Genomic DNA, 21,685 nt, shown 5'->3' with positions numbered 1-21,685 from the left:
CTTTTTTCCCTTAATTGGAAAAGTCCAGTAATTGTAACAAGGAGTGTATGCAACTGGAAATAAATTACAATGGTTCATCTATTGTTTACTATAAACTTTTTAAAAAAACGCTTCTTGATATACTGAATCCTGCACTGTATACAAATATTTAAATACTTTCAGTGTTACTGCAAGGGTTATTTTGATACTATATTCAAACAAATGTCAAAAAGAAAAATGCTCCTAATAATCAGAGTACAATCATTTTAAGAAGAGTAAATACACTAAGTGTATGAACTTGCACATCAAAGGCAAGAATTAGAACAGAGAGGACTCTGCAATAAGTCAGTAATAGACTAAACAACACATGCTTGCCAAAGCCTAACTTCCCTGAACTCTCCACCTTAGTTTTCCCCCAATATGTCACAGCACCAAGCAAGAAAGGAGTCACTTTGCAGTAAATTTTGGCTACTGCTGCAGCAGAGCCACAATAAAGATCAACCAAAACATTAGTGTATCCCTCAGGACAGATTGTGGCTGTTCAAATAGAGGTCCCCAGATTCGAGCGCACCTATGTGCAATTCATTTGCTTGGAATTCTCTAACCCAGGAAGGAGGCCAGTAGCATGGCAGTAGGCAGGTCTGGCACCCTGTGAAGGGGTGTCCACCCCCACGATAAGACTTGGAGTTATGGTGGCCAGATGGGCCAGTTAACTGCCCAGGCTGTGCTTGGAGCAGGAGGCAGGGAACAGCGATTGATGAAATGATACAGAACAGCAAGAGGAGAGGCCGGTACAAGGCCCAGGAACTGAACAGAAAGGGGTTCAGGGAAGTAGGCTGCAGTCACCCTTGAAGAGAAGGGAACTGTTGGAGAGAAGTCTCAGCTTGGAGCTACGTATCTAGAGTTACTCCCTGGGAGGAGAAAGTTTAAGCTGGCTAGCCCAAGGAATGGAGAGAACTGGAAAGTAGGAAAGGCTCATGGGAAAAGTACTAAAGGGTAGAATAAGGCAGACCATGGCTGCTGCTGAGGGCCCAGAGCTGAAACCCAGAGGAGAGGTCAGTCTTGGGTTTCTCTACCAGCCACTGGGGAAGTGGCCTAGCTGAGACAGTTTTCCTGGGAACACTTTGATACTTGGAAGAGAAGGACTACAGTGACCTGACTGCAGGGACAACCAATGAAGAGGAAACTGCAGCTCCTGAAGTGAGAGAGGCTGCAGGATGAGCCAGGGTGGTGAAGAGACTGCAAAAGGAAGGGGCAGCACCTGGAAACAGCTAATCTCCTGAGGAAGGGCCACTAATGGTGAGCCCCAGGACACATCTTCCCTTCTATGCACACAGACAGGACAGTGTGCATGAGATTTAGCTCCTGGTGTTGAACAGATGGCTATACAATGTACTCCCAGCACCCAGATGGTTCCCACGCATTGCTGATAGAATTGCTGGAGTGGCAATTATAACAGTGTTGTCTGAGATATTATACGACGAGTAGTCCTATGGCACCTTGGAGATTAATAACTATATAGGGTCATGAGCTTTCATAGGTAAGACCCACTTCACCAGATGTAGTAGAAGTACTCATGTAGCCGTACTCATCTAGTGAAGTGGGTCTTACCCATGAAAGCTCATGTCCCAATATATTTTTGTTTGTCTCTAAAGTGTCACAGGCCTACGTCTAGTTTTTAAAGTTACAAACTAACACAGTTACTCCTCCTGAGACTTTTTGAGATATTATATCATTTCTCCATACTTTGAGATAGGGAATGCTTATGATATTTCTGTAACTTGTAGTAAATACTGAGGTGACCACTGTGGTGAAAAGTGTTAAGTAGTATATCACATTGTCTGATGCAGATGCGTGATCACTGTGTAGATCTTTAAACAAGATAAGGTCTCATGTTGTCTGTTAACCCCCTGGATACCAACACAATTACAACACTGCATAGAGCTTCTAGTGGACACCCTGAATTGAGTAGGCCTCCAAATAACTGACAGTAACTTTTCAAGCTATGCTCTACTATATTACTAATACTATTTAGCATAGCAAATTCTGGGCATTAAGCCATGAATGCTTCAATTGAATCTGTTGAAAATATTTTGTTTTTATGTCCTCACATCAGGACATTTTTAGACACCTGCTTTCTTTCAAGAAACACATTTATCTTCTGATGTAATGTGGACTTAGAAAGACGTGATTGTGCCACGTAACAGACACCTAATTATAAGGATAATTATCCACTTTCAAGAAAAAATTACACTTGTTATAGTGTCCTGTTGTGAAAATTAGATGACTAGACATTAACAAACTCCTGATAGTCATGACAGAAATATTTATTCCTCAATAAAGACATGTCTTGAGCTCTGTGGAAACCTTAGGGATGCAACGTACACCAGGCTAACTGTCATGATGAAGGAAATCTCTCATGCATCTTTCCAAAAGAAGAGTATTTAATCATCTTCCCTACAATCTTCCCCCAGAAGTAATAATTATCAGGAGTAGAAATGATCTTCCTGCCAAAGTGTAATTTTCCACTGAGAACGTTAAGCAATGATAAATCTTTTAAAATCTTGTGACTAACACTGCTTTTTCAGATAAAACGTATTATTCATTATAGTACGTCTTCTTTCTAAATAATTATTTGCATAAACAGTAAATAAGTTGCCTTGGTATTTACTGCTAGTACTGATTGATATTCATGACCAGACTTTCCAAAGAGCTACATAGAGTGGGTGCTGAGCTCTCAAAAATCTGGCCCTTAAAATCTAGGCAGAGACCCTGTAGCTAACCAACAGACTGAAGTAACATGAGTGAAATCTACTCTGACCTGTAGTACCAAAACTTTTTTCTCCTACCTCCTATTAATGGACACTGTTGCTCCTTGTTCAAGGAATGTAAGAGAGAGAAAATGTTTCTTTCAATGAATCATTTCTTAAAGGCACACTCTCAAGGTTTATTGACCCCAAACCCATACCATAAAATAATATTGTATAGTGTGAAGTAAAGAATGTCCCATAATGATGGATTTTAAAATTCTCCCAATATAAGAGTTAAGTGTATTAAAATCTTTGCTCCTAAAGCGGGCTAACCTCAATGTTGGCATCGTGTGGACATGTACATGTTGCGTTCTCCCTCTGCTGCCCCTGCTGGTTTTGTTCTGGGACTGATGTTTGTAAGCCTCTTCTCATCTGAGAGGTTCACAGGGCAGGAACTTGCCACTCTCTCTGTCCTGCTGCATCACAATTGTAGATCTGGCAGAGGACTAGAGACAAGGTGACAGCTTTAGGTTATTTTATCTGAGGCAAACTGTTAATTTCTCAGTGACAGACTTTCCAGTCCAAATGTGAAGTGAGCACCATAAAGTGTGTATGTGGAGAGCCATAGCTCTAAGGTCAGAGATAGCAAGGAGTTCCTCAAGCACAATGCCTCATGGAGTAGCTACAAGAGTGCTAAAGCACGGGAAGAGTCGGCAGGAATTAGCAGCTGATATACTTTTTCAGGGGACACCAGCCACGGGTCTCCCCAAACCACGCACCTCTCACCAAACGAGCAGCAGCTGTCTCATAGCAAAAGCATGCCCTTCGACTGGCCCGCCCTTCTGACTGAATGAAATTATGTCCACTTTTGTAACTTCCATTAATCCAGATTAATTTTCCTGTATGTCCCCATGTAGACAAGTCCTTAAATTCTATACAAACTGTTTTGTTTCACTTACAACATATGGTAAATGGACCTAGCATGATTTGGGGATATTTGTCCAGATTCTGGTCTTGGGACTGGACATACATAGTGGTGAGATTTTCATTGTCATTTAAAGCAGAAAGTTGTATTTCTCTGGACTCTGATTAGCTGCTGTTCCTAATGTATAATGGAGATTATGAACCAGATCTAAAGATCTCTGGATAGGAACCTAGCAGTTTTGAAGATCTCGTCCCTCTTTGATCCAATGAGACTATTGATGATATCAGCATTGACCATTGCTAGCTTTGTGTGCTAACTGAAAAAGGCGTTATTCCAACAGAAACTTTGAACTATCTTAGGGCACGTCTACACAGCAGAGTTATTTTGGAATAACTGATGTTATTTTGAAAAAACAAAATGCATGTCTATGCAGCAAACCATTATTCTGAAATAATGTTGAGCTGGAGGACTTCTTACTCCAGTTCCTGTAACCCTCATTTTACAAGGAGTAAGGGAAGTTGAAGGAAGAGTGTTCTTCCTTTGAATTCCTGCTGTGTAGACAGCGCCAAAAGCCGAATTAAACTATTTGGACTTCAGCTACGCAATTGACTTAGCTGAAATTGCGAATCTTAAGTCAACTTTTGCCTTGCTGGTTAGATGTACCCATACTGTGGACAACTTCACAACAACCTTGTCTAAACACAAGAATTATATAGCTTTAATTATGCTGGTATAGTGAAAGTGGTACTCCCCTCTAGTGTGGATACAGCTATAAAAGTGCTTATGCAGTATACTTTATTTTTGTGTGGGAAAGAAAACAAGCTATAACCAGTATCTTATACTTACAACAGTATAACTGTGGCTACGCTAGGAGGTGTATAGTTTAAAAAAAATCACAGTCCGAAAATGGTCTCATTAGTACAAAATCTCTGTAGACTCCGTTTAAGTGTTTGCATGCCTCTGTTGTGCTCAATAAGAAAGCTAAACTCTGTCAGTATTGTGCAATGCCATGGCAATCCAAACCTCAATCAATCCCTTGTTTTCAAACTAGGAGTACTAGAAACAGAAAATGTAGCAGGCAAGAGTGTGCGCAAAGAGAAGTAGTAAATAGATTGATACTGCTTGTGGGCCTCCCAGCAAAAGAGCAAAACACATTACTTTAAAAGGTATTAAAATGGAGTACATGTGGTTTAAAAGGATGTTCTACCGGCTTCCCTGAATTTTAAAAAATTTAATCAATTAGTGTGTGCAGCTGTACATAAATCGTGTTCTGACAAAGATCAGTTACAATGGAGATAGCCAGCCCTGTCAAATGCTGTCTCTTAGTCCTCAAAATGGGAAAACTCCCACTTGCAGTAATCATTTCTGATTCTGGATGAAAGCAGCTTGGATTCATCAAACTATCCATACTTGGAACAGGTAGCTCATATGACAGGGGATTCATTAATAGAAGGGGAACTTTCTTCACCCTAGCAAAACCGTGATGTACAATCCCAGTCTTTCTCTAAACTATCACAGTCTATCAGATTGGAGCCTAGTGAAGTCTTGTAATCTTCACCTTATACTATTTCATGTCTGTTCTCTATCAGGATGTCCTATAAAGAGGATTCAAAGTTAAGAATAGGGTATCTGAGGGCTTCAATGTCTATGGAAGAGAACAACTGTATGTCTTACATATGCCTTAATTCAACAGACCACCAGCCATGAAGTAATGTTACAAGAAGATCTCTGGAATTTTAAATAAATATTTTAAATATAAAGCGGAGTTTGTTTAAAACATTAAAAACACTAATGTACACTAATGAAATGTCAAGCTGAATCCTAATAAATCCAAGAGGATTATTCCTACTGGAAAGGTACTAAGGCAGATTCTCATGTAGATTCTACTTCATCGTAGTTACAAGACCTATATGAATAATAATGTCTGCCTTAAAGTAACAGTGTTCACCATGTAACATAAGCATTATTTGTTTAATAGTAATAAAAGAAAAATCTTTGGATGCATTGGAAGAACGGGAGGAAAATAGATTGCACTTGCAGTGATATATTTTTGCTAGGAGAAGTTAGATTAAAGGTGTTGAGCATAATATGAATACTTAGAATACAATGAAGTTCCATAAATAACATTATAGTCAAAGTCTTTAGAGAGTGGCAGTTAATGAGGAGAATCTCATTTTTATACTTACTCATTGAATATATTACAAAACAGGTCACGAAAAGAGGAACATCTTAATGGAGATTATGTTGGTCATTGACAAGCTCCTATTAACAATTAGAAGTGCTGGTGGTGTGAAATTCACTCTCATTGCAAGGGGGTGTATTACAGGAAGATGATATGAAAATGATCTTGAAAAACCACAGAACAGCTAAAATAATTTGTCTCACGTACATTTCATCACTGTTGCAAGACAATGGATGTTCTCATGGGCCTGCGGCATTTCAGTTACACCAGTGAACCTTTCAATACATCCCCATTATATTTTCATTGGCTCAGGATTGTATTTTACAAAGGGGAAAAATCTACAAATGGTTGGCTATGTCTTGGCTGAAAAACCCCTCCTGTCGAACTTTGTAAGGGTTCATCTATACTGCACTCATAGGTCAAAATACGCTATGCAAATTGCATTGCTTATTTTGATCAAATTTTGAAATAGCTTATTTTAAAATTTGGCACCGTCTAGACAGTGCCAAATCTTGAAATAAACCACTGTTCCAAAATGTCCCTTAATCCTTGCAGAATGAGGGTTACAGGGATGTCAGAATAGTGAGCCTGTCATTTTGAAATAACAGGCTGGTTCAAAAGACGGTATCCTGAAATAGTGCCGCAATCTAGATATACCCTAATAGACTGAAACAAGTCTCAAGCTATAGCTGAGCAAGGTCTAAAGAAGTTCTCCCCATCAAGGCTCAATTGAGCAAAGTACATGAACACGTGTACTAGGACTACTCCTATGTTTAAAGTTATTGCATGTGCTTAAGTATCTCACTGAAAGCAAGTCTACACTAGGAAATTATTCTGAAATAGTTATTTTGGGATTTATTATTTCAAAATACATTATTTCAAAATATGCTTATTCCCCAAGAAAAACAGGAGTTATTATTTCAAAATAGCTTGCCCCTTATTTTGAAATAACAGGCTTGGTAGTATGGACGCTCTGCTTGTTATTTTGAAATAATGAGAGTGATTTCAAAATAACTCCCTAGTGTAGACCAGGTTTGAATCAGGGCCTTTAGTCAATAAAGGTCATGGGGAGAGGAGCTTTTCATTGACTTCAATGGGAGTTGAATCAGGCTCTAAACTGAGAAGTGTAGCAGTAAGTCTGCTGTTTCAGATGCCACCAAAATTATTGTACATAGACAATAGGACAAAAGAAGCGCTAAGAATCCTCACCTTTTATAACAGTAACTCTCCAACCTGACAAGACCCACACTAGTGCAGATGCTCACTTGGCATTCTCTGTCTTGCTCCAGTTTGCTGTTTCCGAATCTCCAGCATGGATTCTGGAGAGAGACTCTGCTGCATGTGGACCAGAGAGTATTTAGGGCCTGTTCTACTCTCCTTCCAGGGCAGTATAGATGTGGAAAGCTCAAGGTGAAGCAGGAATGTTGCCAAAGGAGGCTGAAGTCCATTTGACCTCTTCATGGTGCTTGGGCTTTCGTTAGAATGAATTGTTATGGGAACTTGTTTTGACATTCTAGTAGCTACTTGCACAAAGTGTACCCCCCTCTCATTGCATCTAAGGAAGAAAGCCTTCCTGCTCAGCAGCTTAGTTCTGCCATCCTTACTTGGACAAAGCTCCCATGGAGGTGGTTAAGTTCTACCCAAGGGAGGGTGGCAGGATCTTCTTATTCAGCATTCTCCTTCCTAATAGGGCACAGAAAAAGTGCCAGCTTAGTCCAGCTCTCTGCCTCTCTTTTAGGGTTCCCTGCAGAGGGTGGGTGTCAGAGGGGGCTTTAACCATTGCCTTGCCAGACATCGCACGCACCCCTTCACAGATGACTTTGAAAATCAAGGGTCAAATCCCATTTAATTAGTTAACTGGCTAAACGTCAAGTTTAATGGGTCAACTGATTAAATGGGGGAGAACAAGAGGGCTGGGCGAGAGCAGCCCCCCTTCCATAAGCATGGGCTGTTCCAGCTCAGCTGCTTTTGGCCCTGTGCATGGCTGCTGGCTCCTAACCCACACAGGCTGGAAGAACAGCTCCCAGTCCCTCGCAGGTTGGGAGCCAGCAGCCCTGCGGGGTGTTTGGCAGTTCTGGAGCAGCCCTCAGCTTGTGGTGGGCCACAGGAAAGGGGGCTGCTCCCAGGTACCAGTTAAGCAATTACCTGTTCACATCCCTAGGCCAGGTCAATTTGGTTTCAATTCTGGCAGTCTGTTGGTGTCTCCTCTCAACTTGCAGCTCCATCCCTTTGTCAAGAGAACTGAAGCTATTATCGTCCCATGTGTTATGAACAGTGGAAAGGGGTTTGTCAATTGAAAAGTTGAAACTTAAATATATTTGTATTCTCATCATGGTAACTAAGACTCCTTGCATGGACAAGAACACCACTATGCAAGATGCTGTCTAAACACAGAACAGAAATATGGCCCTGCTCTCAGAGAGTTTACAGTCTAAGTAGGTTCTGTTACGGTAAGCTTAGAAAGGAATAATTACATCTGTCACGAGTTAGTGCTCATCCACATACCAGAAATGATCTTAAGTACTTCCTGAGGATTTGCAGGAGACTTGGAAAATAATGGCCTAATGTTTAGGCCACAGATTAAGATCAGTGCATGTGTTTCATGGCTATATAAGGTCTAAGCCGTTACAGTCATGTTTAAATAAACTCTACTAGCTAATAAACTACCTGAATGTTCTTAAATGTCTCACTAAATTATTTCATTTTCGCTAATGATTGTTATTCATTGAAGGAAACTTGTTGATACTATTTAGACAATGACAAAATTGGTGGACTGCTTACAGTGACACAGGGCAACTTAAAATATTTAACTAGAAAGGTTAATGGCTCATATTCACATCAGGAAAAAGAGGCCTCTGTTTATTCTTCTTTCTGGTTTTATTTATTGCTAATTTGAGTTGCTAATTTTCCGCTATTGAGTCCTATACTATGCTGCATTTGAAGCTTCGCTTGATGAAGTGATGGGAAGAACTTAAAACCATGTTGGCCTGATCTTAATGGCGTTTTACTTGTTGCCAAGTTCAAATACCAGCCAGCTTTATTTTCCCTCCCACGTCTATTCAGATAGTTTCTTTTGAAGTGATCTGTTCCCCTTCCTCTGGGCCTAAAACTGCAAAGTGCTGAGGGCCTCCTTGGAGGTGCTGGCTGTTCCAAGCTGCCATTTTCATTGGTGTAAGCTCAGAGTTCCCAGCACATCTGCAGCATCTTGCCGCCCAGAGTCCTCTGTGGTTGCTTGTCTGTCTCTCTTTTAAAGTTTGTTTTAGAAATAACACTGCCAGCATCTTCCCAACCGCCTGTCTGAATGCTTTTTGAGCACAAAGCCAGACAATTTACTATTAGCTGCTTTTCAGTGCCCTTTCCCCATGCTTTAAATACTGTTGTGTTTGCTGTGAAAACAAATGCCCGAGCTTTCCAAGCTGCTTGACCCTTCCAGCATACTTAACAGACACACTTCTTCTGTGAGAGATACTAATGATAAACCCATTTCTCACAGCACATGGATTTGTCTCCTACAGAAGCTTCACGCCACCCCTAAGAGGCTGCAGTGGCATTGAGGCTTTCCTGGTGCAGCTGTAGCATGTCAGTGAGGCCATGTCTTCACTAAACAAAAGTTCGCCGCTGCTGCTGTCTTAACTAGACTCACTATATCAAACTCGGAGCGTGCTTTCCGTGGAGGCCAGTACTCCTCCTTCTGTGAGAAGTAAGGAAAGCTGATGGGAGGGTTTGCTCTTGTTGGACTTCTGCTATGGGGATGGCAGAGAAACTTGAAACAAGATACATCGACTCCAGCTATGTAATTAATGTAGCTGGAGTTGTGTATCTTGATTCGACCTTCCCGTTTAGTATAGACCTGGCCCGTGGATGTTGTTACACCTGTCGATTCACCTCTGCAACAGGCAGTAGCTGAGGGAGGAGTTCTCCTGTCGACATCACACTGTCTGCACCCGGGTTAGGTCACTATCCCAGCATCGCTTATGCTTTCACGTTCCTGGGTGACTTTTAGTTATACCGACTGTAAGTTTCTAGTGTAGATCTGGCTAACAAGCGACTCGGCCCTCAGGTCACTTAGGGCAGATATACACTATTGCTTACGTCGACCTAATTTACATCTCTCGGGTGTAGAAAAGACATGCCCTGAGCAACGCAAATTACAGTGACCTAAGCGATGTCCACATGGCGTTCTGCCGATGGAAGATTGCTCTCCTATTGGCACAATACGTCTTCACCAGATGCGCTACAGTGGCATTGAGGTAGCACTTCTAATGTAGAGCTTAGGTGCCAGTTAGTTCCCCAGAGAAAGCTGGCTGGCTGGGAGAAGGTCTGACAAAGAGGCAAAGTAAAAATTGCTAGGGGGAGGAAATAGGGAGGGGAACAGGGGTGGCAGAGCACGGTCACATGGAGGTCTCAGAGAAGGGAGCCCTCTGTTCCCTCCGGCCCTGAGGAGTGGGCCAAAAGCACTGTAGATCATGTAAATAGATTGTTGTGATAGTGGTAGAGGAAACTTAAAAAATAAAAGGGTGCTGTTAATGCGCAGCTAGTGGAGTTGGCTCAGTTTTTGTGAGGAAGACAGGAGCGATGGCACACACTGTTACAAGGCCACATCACAGCAGGACATGAGATCAGAGAAGGCCAAAAACCTTTTTTCCGTTGCTATGTCAAGAAGATGCCTGGTAATAGAAGCAGCACTTTAGGGCTTGTCATTTTCATTCTAAAAAAACTCAAAGCTTAACAAATGGCCACTGAGGTCAAAAAGATAATTAGTGAGTTTGCCTTCCCAAGGCTTTGTTCCAACATCCATGCCTGGGGAAGATTATGCTAAAATTGCTTTGCAGTGGCTTCCCCTCACTTCTAAACTCAGGGCCCCAGTAAGTTATACAGACTCTAAATCAATTTTCAATTAATCTCTCAAGATCATCTGCTAGCTCTTTCTATAACTGGCAACATTAATGCTAGGAACACAAATTTGTAAACAGCAATTCAGAGAGCTGAATGCAGGAATTTATACAGGGCAATGCTGAACTTTTTCCCTTTCCTAATGCAGGCAGCTGCAATAATTGTGAATTTGGTTATACTTTAGTCAAAGATGAGCTGGGAAATCTGATTACCTGTACAGTGGATTTGGACTAGGAAATTCTGAAGTTGCTCAGTGCTAGTTCCTGAGGTCAGAATTAACCCTGGGAAGACAATATGCCACACTTCACCATTCAGTGTCTATTCATCATTCACTATCTATTTCTATTAAAAAAATGTATGCCTCCAAATGTGTCCTGGGAAACACTGATGCATTTGTATCTTTTATCTAATGGTATTTTACCATGTACTTTTTTTATATTTACCTAGGAATGATCTTAATTGTATTACTTGCTTTTTTAATCTGTGCAAAAATAAAAGAATGACTAAATATAAACATTGAAAGCATTCTTATCTTTGCCTCCTAAACCCCCCTCATTCTCATAAAGTCAGTTTACAAGCTCTTAGAAAATTACTTAGAAAAACTAAAGGATCAAATTCTGAAGGACAAAGGTCTTCTCTTCTATTTTCTTTACGAGGTCCATTGTATCTCGTAGAACCGCCTTTCCTGCCAGCGAAATGGCATCTAAAGTAGTAAAGCAGTCTAATGTTAAGTAGGGTCAAAGGGATTTAGGACATGATCCAACTTCAACGGAAGTTAATGGGAGACTCTTTCTTTCCTTCAGTTCTTGACAGAGGGACATATTTCTCAGTGTTAGTAAAGGCAGCAGAATCTGGTCTTATACAATTTTGATGTTATGTAGGATGACAAGGAGGGTGCTTCTCCAGATTTAAAGGCTTCCCTTGCTTTCTACCCTTCCTTTAGGTTTGATCCCAAGAGTTTCTGAAATGAGACTGAATTAACATCTACCAGCTGCTCTCCCATAATTCTATTAGATGGATTGTTATTTAAAGGGGAGTGTCACCCTGAGTGTAATCTACTTTATGTTTACACACTACACTGAGTATCATTCTCCTCTCAGACATTGAGAGAAAATGGTCATTGAGTATGATGTTTGCCATTATTTTTTCAATTTCTCACAAGCTACTAGAGGATAAGCATGCACAGTCTGGGGACACTGCCTGAAGTAATGGCTTGAATTCAGGAAAGATGTCTCAGTGGTATTCAGACTCTAATCTTCAAGGCTAGACACTGGATCAGCAAGTGCAAATGGGGACTGATTCTATTAACTGCCCTTCAGATGTGCTTACAAGTTGTTATAGTGAAGACTTATTGTGTCTACTCTTGCCTCCTTCCTCCTCCTCGTTTCCATCATGAGATTATATGAATTGTTTGGAGTAATGGAATGTTAATGACTAACGTCAGAATGTGCATATTCTGACTGACTTCTTAAAGAAAGCAATACTGTGGCTTAATTTTAAAAGTGAATGGACAGAAGCACTAGACCTCCAAAATAGTAAACACAAGACCAGGTCTGTAAGTAACACAAAGTGAGGCTCGAGAGATTTAGATGTCTCCAAACAGTTGTGCTAAAAGAGTCAAATAATTCTTCAATAGCATTAGCTCATTCTACTGAGGCCACCTCTTCACTTGCCACACCAGAAATCGCTATTCTGGAGTTCAGTTTAGTAAGTCTAGTTAAGACCTGCTACATCGAATGCTGAGGGTGGCTCTGGTTGGCATTGGTACTCATCACGGTTGTGAGGAGTAAGGGAAGCCAATGGAAGCATTTGCTCCCATCAGCCTCCCTTTGTGAAGGTGGTGCCAAGCTTCGTTTAAGGAAAGGCGACTTCAGCTACATATTTTACATAGCTGGAGTTGTGTACCTTAACCTAATCTTCCAGGTCTAGTGTAGACCTGGCCTCAGGTATTCTCTAATGATTTATGAAGAGTTTAGAAACTATAGATTCTGTGTAGTTGCTTGGGGTACGTCTAAACTACATGCCTCTGTCGTCAGAGGCATGTAGATTTGTTGTTTTGGCAAAGGCAAATGAAGCCGTGATTTAAATGATCGCGGCTTCATTTACATTTACATGGCTGCCGCACTGAGCCGACAAACAGCTGATCAGCTGTTTGATGCTCCCCTGTCGACATCAAAACCCTTTGTCGGCAGCCCTGGTAAACCTCATCCCACAAGGAATAACGGGGCTGCCGACAAAGGGCTTTGATGTCGGCAGGGGAGCGTCCAGACTAGCGCGCTGAGTGGACAAACAGCTGATCAGCTGTTTGTCGGCACAGCGCGGCAGCCATGTAAATTTAAATGAAGCCGCGATCATTTAAATCGCGGCTTCATTTGACTTTGCCTATGTGTCTAATCTACATGCCTCTGACAGAGGCATGTAGTCTAGACACAGCCTTGGTTATCATTCTTTTCTTACAGTTCAGTTTCTGTATGGTAAGAGCAGTTGGCTATAGAATTGTATATTGTATTTCTCTGCACAGTGCTTCAGTAAAACAAATTGCATTATCCCTATTCTTGGAAAAGCAAGAATGTTTAAACAAAGACTCCCTGTTGTTCATTTTCTAGCCAATGGTGAAATTTACCTACATTTATTCTCCTGGGCGATTGTAGTAGTCTGACCACATTGTCATTCCTCCCTATCACTGGAAAACCCACATCTGAAATAGGGCTCTACTGTATGGGAATAGGAAATGATAGCCAGTAGGCAGTGATTGACATGGCCTCTATTGACTTGTTCCTTTGCTGTTTTACAGGCAGTTGGCATTCCAACAGCAGAGGTATTTCCTGTTTTGAGTGCTCGGCAAAGGGAATGAACAAATTTAATAATTTCCTCCAGCTACAAAGCTGCAAAAAAACCAAGGCAGAACACTCCCTGTAGTCCCCCTGCAAAAATAACCCTTGTAATTCTCTTCCTATCTCTCATCACATGGTCATACAAGTACTTCTACTTGCAGTGGTTCAGCAACTGCTGCTTCTCTTTTCCCTCTCAGGGCACCGACAGCAATGATGCAGTTGTAACTCACACACCTACTGGGAGTGGTTCACTCTCTCCCACGTAGTGGCACTTAGACCATTTCCAGAGAGAGAGAGAGAGAGAGAGAGAGAGAGAATGAGGTTGCTCTACAGTCTTAGCTGGGAGCCAGCTGGCTTTTAGCTCAAGAGGCAGAGGGTCGTGCATTAAGCTTCTGAGGTTTGGTTCTGCCTGTCTATGTGGCACAGTGTTAAAATCTTAGTCCCATCGCTCATAGACAAGCCGCACCTCTACAGCTGGAACTCTTCTTGGCACAGGATTGAGTGGGCTACTCTCTCACACCTAGACATCAAGGGCAGTGTTAATTCTACTACTGTGAACCTGTTTTGTGGAAAAGCATGGGGCAAAGCCAAATTGTCAATAAGGCATCTTTCATGAGCACTGAATTCACCAAAAAGAGGAGAAAAGACCTGGTTCCTGCTAACTGCCATGCCTCTGCTTCCTTCAGACAGAATACAGCAACTGTACAAATACAATTAATGGGATCTCTGGTCCCTTCTTTCACTCTGGTACCTCAAGAGTTAACACGGCATAACATGCCATTTATTTTAATAAGTTCTCAATACATAACTCATACAGTGGTATATAGCAGATTTAGAGATGCAACATTCACCCTGGGGATGACAAGGATGTCAGACGAGAATACAGAACTGTTGCTACTGCCCATCACAATCACATCATTCTCATGTGACATGCAAGCAATGCAGTGTGGTGACTATCAAGAAAGCTGTTTTGTAATCACAGGCATTCCTCAAAGCATCTATAATCATGAATCACTGTTACTGTATTTTTTTTAAGCTACCGTGTAAATTGGTCCCTGTTGAATAGTTTAGGCTTAATGTTTAACTTTGATCAGGGTAAGGGAAATGCTTAGCAAAACTTTATGGGTCTAGAAATATTTGTGTGGAATCACAAGAACATTTATGGAACCAGTTCAAATATATCTTTGCAGAATTTGCAACATTGCAGCATTGTGCTAATACGGAAAGTGAAATGAACTAGTCTGTTGTCTGACTGAGAGATGTGGTAAAAGTGAACTCACGGTGCAAGTTGTGGTTATAATTAAGTATTAGTGTCTTGAATGTGCTTTGAAAGTGCTAGAGTTAGTAACAAAGATGACAACACTCGCATTTTAAAAAAAATTCCATTTGTTGTCAGTGGGAACCTATTCTTCTCAGTTACTCCTGTCCAAACCGACTGAATTAGAGAGAGAATGAATGAACAGCCATTTCCTTCTCCATTGCCAGAGATTAAGCTCTCAACACTGTTTTCAGTTGTACCCTGATTAGAATGGCTGGTGGCTGTGCAGAATTAGAGTTGACAGCTCTGGTCTCTGGCTCATTTTCAGCAGCATTTGTTTGTTTGTTTCCTATTTACATTTAGCTGCCTCTGACTCCTAATCAAAATTCACTTCTTTAATAACTAAGGGCATCAGAGCCAAATCTTGCTCAGATTACTCACGTGGATACCCTCACGTGATGTGAGTAAAATGAGCAGGATTTGGTCAGAACATAAACAAAAAGAATTCCAGGCATTTTTTTCCCCATACATCTTCCAATATTTGTCCTAAGTCTTTGTCTGAATTAAGGCAACTGTTATTTCCACGCAAACCTACCATACCATATTTATATTGCAGTAGCACCTAGTCAGAGCACCTTTATACTAGGCACCGTGCCAGCCTCATGAAACCATAGCCCCAGTCCAAAGTTACAATCTTTCCATCTTCTTTGCCCCACAATTCTGATCCACATTAATAGATTTTCTAAAAAATCCTTTGGAAATACAGGACCAGATCTTTCTATGGTGTAAATCTGTGGAGCTGCATGCCACTTTACACCAAAAGAGGATCTGTTCCATGCTGGGAACCAAATATAATCATGCAATTTCTTTTTAACATTCAAGGCGAGCAGATATTGATCGTGCAGATATAAAGTACTTGCTTGTACTATTGCGCATATATCATGGTCATGTCTTCAGATTCAGTCTTGGGAGATGGTAATTTATGATCTATGGCTATGGCTTGCCACCATTTTTATGCAGATCTCCCCACTGATTTCAAGTGCGAGCTCTGTCTAAAATTAATGGCATCATATGACTTTATGATCACTGTTGCTTCCGGGTTGTAATCTCCAAAACTTATTTTTGTTATACAACTTTAGTGGAATGCAGAATGTTTCTACGTCACTAAAGGAGTACATTACATTACTGTCAGGATACTGTGGGCTAAGTCTAGCCTGCTCTGTGGAGGAAACGCTACTTGCCATGAACTCAGCAGGAATATTTTACATGGGAAGAAATGTCTGTTTTTGAGGAAATTTATGTATTGAACAAGAGCCATGCTAAATATACAAAGATCTAGGATAACTTCAGGCAATTGCTGAAGAAGCTAGCCAAGTGATAATTTTCATTGAGATTACAGGCTGGCATTACTTGTAACTTTTCTGTATTGCTGCATTCTGTATGTCTTTCATAAGGGCTCTGTGACTGAAGTGGATAGTTTATTAAAAAATTTTCCAACAAAAGCCTGGCAGTTTCATTTCATGTTACCGGAGTTAATAAGAGTCTCCATGTAGCTATTCAGCTTGTGAAGTGGTTCCCGCTTTCTTTTTACTTTGTATTGATCTGTACAATTTAGGATTCAAAGTTGCTCACCTCACTTACGCTTTTTGTCTGTTTGATAATGAAAAGGTAATGGAAACTTATCTTTAAATGCTACCTCAATCTTCTTGGAAAAGTCTGAAAGGAGATAAGCTCCTGGCGATCAGTGTTCCCTGGAAGCAGTGTGCTTGGGTGGCCACCCTGGACTGAGTGAAATGCTGCCCAGCTGATTAGCAGAGTTCCCACAGCCAGCACCATGTCTTGCTAAGGGTGGTGCACATCTGCCCATGCATTGTGCACATACAATTTATTCTGCACATGGGTGGAAAAATATAAATAGCTGATGGTGGTAATACAGTTTGAACCTCTAAAATCTGGAACTCTCTGGTCCAGCAACACCTGTGGTCTGGCAGGATCATGTATATTATTGTACCAAATAGCCCCTGCTTCACAGGTTCAGCAGCACAGCCCAAGCTGGGCTGGTGGTGGAGAGGCCAGCCCCAGCAGGGCCAGAGTGGTGGAGAGCGCAGCCCCAGCCAGGGATGCATGTAGCGTGGCCGGGGCCCAGAGTACAGCCTCAGCTGGGGCTGGTGCAATGGGCAGCACAGCCCTGGCAGGGGCTAGTGCAGTGGGAAGCACGGCCTCAGTCAGGACTGATGTGGTGCAGGCGTGCAGTCCCGGCTGGGGCTGGAGTCAGCTGGGTGAATTGCCTGGGCCAGCGCTGGGGGTGGGATGTGCTGGAGGCAGCTGGTGTGGTGGGTGACGCAGCCCCAGCCAGACCTGGCACAGTGTGGGGCAGGTGGCAGGGAGCGCAGCTCCAGCTGGGAGCAGAGCCTACAGCTGGGTAGGAAACCCTGACCTCCCCTCGTCTGGCAAACTCCATTGTTTGGGTGCCGAGGGTGCTGGACAAGGGAGGTCTGACCTGCAATAGTTTAATCAAAATTTTCACCAAATTCCATATTTTTTTTGTGTACATTGGGTGAAATTCAGACCTATACAGACCCCCAACACAGCACCTATGCACCCTGCTTGTATGATACAAAGACCTGAGCTGGCCCTGTGCATGCAGATGAATTGCATTCCTTCACAACAGCTGTTCTTCTAGGTATAACATTAGGGAAATATTGGATAAGGTTTAAAAAGTACCAGTCTTGGAGTATACAGGGGCATGTGTTATTTCTGTGGAGTAACACCAAAGTAGTAAATGGATTTACTTTAGATATGTCCTGACATCACAGAGGAGAATTTTGCCCAGTGTCTGGCTGGCTGTGGGGGAGAAAAGTGAGGCTTTAAAAAAGAAAAGTAGGAAGAATGTTGGCTGAGGAGTTGTGTATCTCTCCAGGTATCACCCTCTTCTCATCTGGCACAGTAAACTGCTCACTGTTACTGCGGAGTTCCCTTTGTTCTCTTCTTCCACGCACACACAATCTTCTTGTGACAAGGAAAGGCAATTTCCCTTATCCAGGGTAGACAAGCTCCCTCTATTGCAGGAGTCAGTCATTTTAAAAGGGTTGCCACAGGACGAACCACTGCTTTCTGGCACTCCAGAGCAGACACTTAATAGGCTCATTTGACCTATGTCTGGATTATTTATTGGCTTCATTACTAGTGTTCATCTGGTTACTGAGGAACACTTACAAGGCTTAAGTAGAGGTTTCTCATGCGTCAAGACTAGCAAACTGAAACCAGATTGTGTTACTTGGAAAAATGATTTACAAAGATGGAAATTATTCTGGTCCAAGGAGTACAGAAATAGAACAGCACAAGCACCCTCCATAGCTGCCAGCTGAAATAGGAGCCTGTTTTGTACTGTGCATGTTGCTGACTCCTTTCTTGGGTTGCTTTCTGTGAGTTCCAAAGAGAAATCTTGTTCAACTCAGTGTTGAGCTGTAGAGTTTCCTTTCCTGCTGGAAGGGGTACACTTTGGGTGCATAGCCTTTGGGGCTGTCCCTCAAGTTCTTCTGGAAAGCTTAAATATAGGTTGAACCCCTCTAGCCCAGAACCCTCATGACCTGACTAGTGCTGAACCACAGACTTTGCCGAACCAGGGGAGGTTAATATTGTCTAGCAGCTTTACCAATCATTCTGCTGCTTACTGGGCTCTAGAAGATCTTTAGGGGTAAATTAGAGCTAAATAACGGCACAGAACAATGAGAGTCAGGACTGGTGGCTGTAAACAAACTTTATGCAACTGCAGGAAACTTGGCCACATCCATGATAAATGGACATCCGGTTAACTAACATCATGCCAGACCACGGATGTTGCCAGACCACAGAGTGCCAGACTAGAGAGGTTCAACCTGTATTACGTCTCTTAAAAGAGACTAGAGCTCCGTAGGGAAATTCCATTGGGACTGAAATCCTCCTCTGTTATCTAGAGCCCCTCCACCCCTGCTGTCATGGCCCGTAAGCTGTAGAAGTTGCTGTCACTGCTCTCTCGCCATGGGGGAGTTTGGTACTGGTAGGAAATCTGGTAGTCAAACCCATTAGTCATGTTTCCCCATCTCCCCCAAATCTCTACTAGGTGCATCCATGAAACCCTGCTCCTCGCTGCCCGGAGCATGCAATTGTCCTGCATAGATTTGTCATTCACTAGCTACCGAGGGGAACTGCATCCTTGTACTGGGTTAGGACCTTCTTCAACAGAGTACATATTCAGGGTTTGATATTTAGAGATCAAAACCCTGTGCTGGGTTTTATGCAGCTTGCTTTACGTAAGGTTTAGTACTGGAAGCACTGCGGGCATAGAAATCGCATATGGGTCAATGGGCTTGCAGGTCCAGACCCTTTTATGATTGTGTAGGAAATACTGGATGGTGGATACTGCAGGGAATGGATGAAATTGAAGGCTGAGAATGATGTACCTTTGATATCATGAAGATGGGAAATGCTCAGAGTAGTAGATTAGAGAGCACGTCTAAAATTCCCCTATACCGTCTGGCTGTGTCTAGACTGGCCAGTTTTTCCGGAAAATCAGCCGCTTTTCCGGAAAAACTTGCCAGCTGTCTACACTGGCCGCTTGAATTTCCGCAAAAGCACTACTGTAAGAAACCAGTGCTTTTTGCAGAAATACTATGCTGCTCCCGTTCGGGCAAAAGTCCCTTTTGCGCAAAACTTTTACGCAAAAGGGTCAGTGTAGACAGCTGAGATTTGTTTTGTGCAAAAAAGCCCCGATCACGAAAATGGCGATCGGGGCTTTTTTGTGCAAAAGCGCGTCTAGATGGGCCATGGACACTTTTCCGTAAAAGGTGCTTTTGTGGAAAAGCATCCGTGCCAATCTAGATGCTCTGTTCCAAAAATGCTTTTAACGGAAAACTTTTCCGTTAAAAGCATTTGCAGAAAATCATGCCAGTCTAGACGTAGCCCATGTGTATAGATAGAAGCAGTGGCTATTCCTAGTGAGTGTGGGAGGACAGATTACATGCTTGCAGCAGCTGAGCGAAGCCATGGTACAGTGAGAGATGTCCTCTAATAAAGAGGAGAAGGGGTGAGGGTGTCAGTGCTATAGTCTAATGATCCTGATCCCTGAATAAGGCTGAGAGTTAATCTAATGAAAGACATTGGTGAGCCACGTAGTCTGGCTTCACTTAGGTTGCTCACTACCTCCAACATCAGTCCTCAAAACCACAAACTCAAAATGTACTAGAGGGAATTAAATCCTCATGTTGAAATGCAGCATCCTATTTGAGGATTAGCAGTAGGAGCCCAGGAGGCTCACAGGATGCTACAATTCCTCACTGCACTCACGGGACAGGTCAGAGGGCAACAGCACGCTGAAACCCATCTTTTTGTATTCATGAAGCATTCATCATTTAAAAAAAAAAATCAAACCTTCTTGATTGCAAAACTGATTCAGTACCACCCTTCCTACAACTCTCTCATCAATGCAAGGGGCCAGGAAGCTTTCAAAGACCTCTCTGTACCAACTGAGAACAATGGGGAATAGTCATTCAAAGACAGAATTTAAGATCTTTATGATTTAGGCAAAATTATTCATTATGAGTGACGCTCACCACTGGGCAGAGGAGTCATGTGAAGCCCTTCATACTGCTTACGTCCCTCGGAAGCCTAGTTTTTGGCGCTTCAGTTGTGCAGCAGGCCTTTCTGGATCTCCTTGCATAGGGATGGTTTTTCATCCCATAATATCTAACATTCATATCTTCATTTCCTATGTATGAAATTCACTTTAATGCTGAGATTCCAAACACAGCGTTATGCCTCACGTGAATTCAGTATAAAGCCCCTCCAAAGCCCAATGAAATCAATTTGATCTTTTTTCAGGCTCTTACTAAGAAGAGGATCTTATCCAAGGCCCTGGCATTGGTCCGAATTTTACCTTCTTCATACAGCAGCATCCAATCTTATGCTTTAACCTTCTCCATCCCCTTCATAACTGCTGACTTCTCAGTCTTGTTACCAGAAGAGCCCTTATCTGTTCCTAAGTTGCAGTAACGTTTTCCCTTCTGGGTTGCAGCCAATCTGGTGGCCTATCTCGATTTGTTTGTTTACGCCACATCTAAAAGCTTTTTGACATACCAATCAAGAGTAAAATGAAATAGTCATTGATTTCTCAGAAGATAGATCAGTCTTTACATCGTTGCAAAGAGGAGGAAAAGTAGAGAGCTGCAAGATAATGAGTCATAACGTTTGAGTATCTCATATTATGTCAATGAAAAAAGCTATACACACACACACAGATTTCTAAGAATTGGTCATTATAAATACTTAGAAAATGTTAGCAAACCTTAAAAAGCTTTTAGACTATGTTGTACACAAATATATGGAAGTTTTTGATTGTAGAAAATATCCATCTTTATAAACCATCATAACCCAAGATGATGGCAATGCATAAGTTAATAACCACTGCCAGGGAAATAAGACCAGCTAACCAAGTATAGATCTAACCCACACAGCGCTATTAGTATTGAGTGTCAGTCATTTCCAGAAGATGCCGCTGACTGTCTCATGTAGTGCATAAGGAAGCTTCTTAGTAGATCAGTGATATGTGGATCATAACCTTCTGTTGTGATTCCTTATTTGGAAAATAAAAATAAAATGGAGCTATAGCAATGGTTTCCACAGCAGATCTCAAAAATCACCCTGAACTATTAGAAAAGAGTTGGGTTTCAAATAACTTGAACAAGGTAGGGTTTCTCAGCCCATGAACTACTTAGGATAAGAACTACTTGACCTTTTACAGATTTCTCTTTTTAAAACAATTGGAAATTGATGTCCTAATTAAAACCATTCCTTCAAGTCTTAACACTTTCAAGTCCCTAAATCTGA

The 21,685-nt window shown here is 41.9% G+C and overlaps 1 protein-coding gene across 2 annotated transcripts in view; it reads right to left on the bottom strand.

Annotated features, from left to right (window-relative positions):
- TNFAIP8L3 (TNF alpha induced protein 8 like 3) overlaps window positions 1–21,685 on the bottom strand; it is a 59,018-nt gene that overhangs the window by 15,496 nt on the left and 21,837 nt on the right. Inside the window, exon 2 of one of the 2 annotated variants that reach the window (XM_075897242.1) lies at window positions 3,063–3,235. The exons of the other annotated variant lie outside the window; for it this stretch is intronic. The gene's annotated coding sequence lies outside the window, so the exon portion shown is untranslated. The remainder of the gene's footprint in view (window positions 1–3,062; window positions 3,236–21,685) is intronic. 2 annotated transcript variants of the gene reach the window in all.

Source organism: Pelodiscus sinensis, chromosome 14 (assembly GCF_049634645.1).
Source record: "Pelodiscus sinensis isolate JC-2024 chromosome 14, ASM4963464v1, whole genome shotgun sequence".
Taxonomy (NCBI): Eukaryota; Metazoa; Chordata; order Testudines; family Trionychidae; genus Pelodiscus; species Pelodiscus sinensis.
Note: the sequence above shows the minus strand (reverse complement) of the source record. Positions and strands in the feature narration are given on the sequence as shown.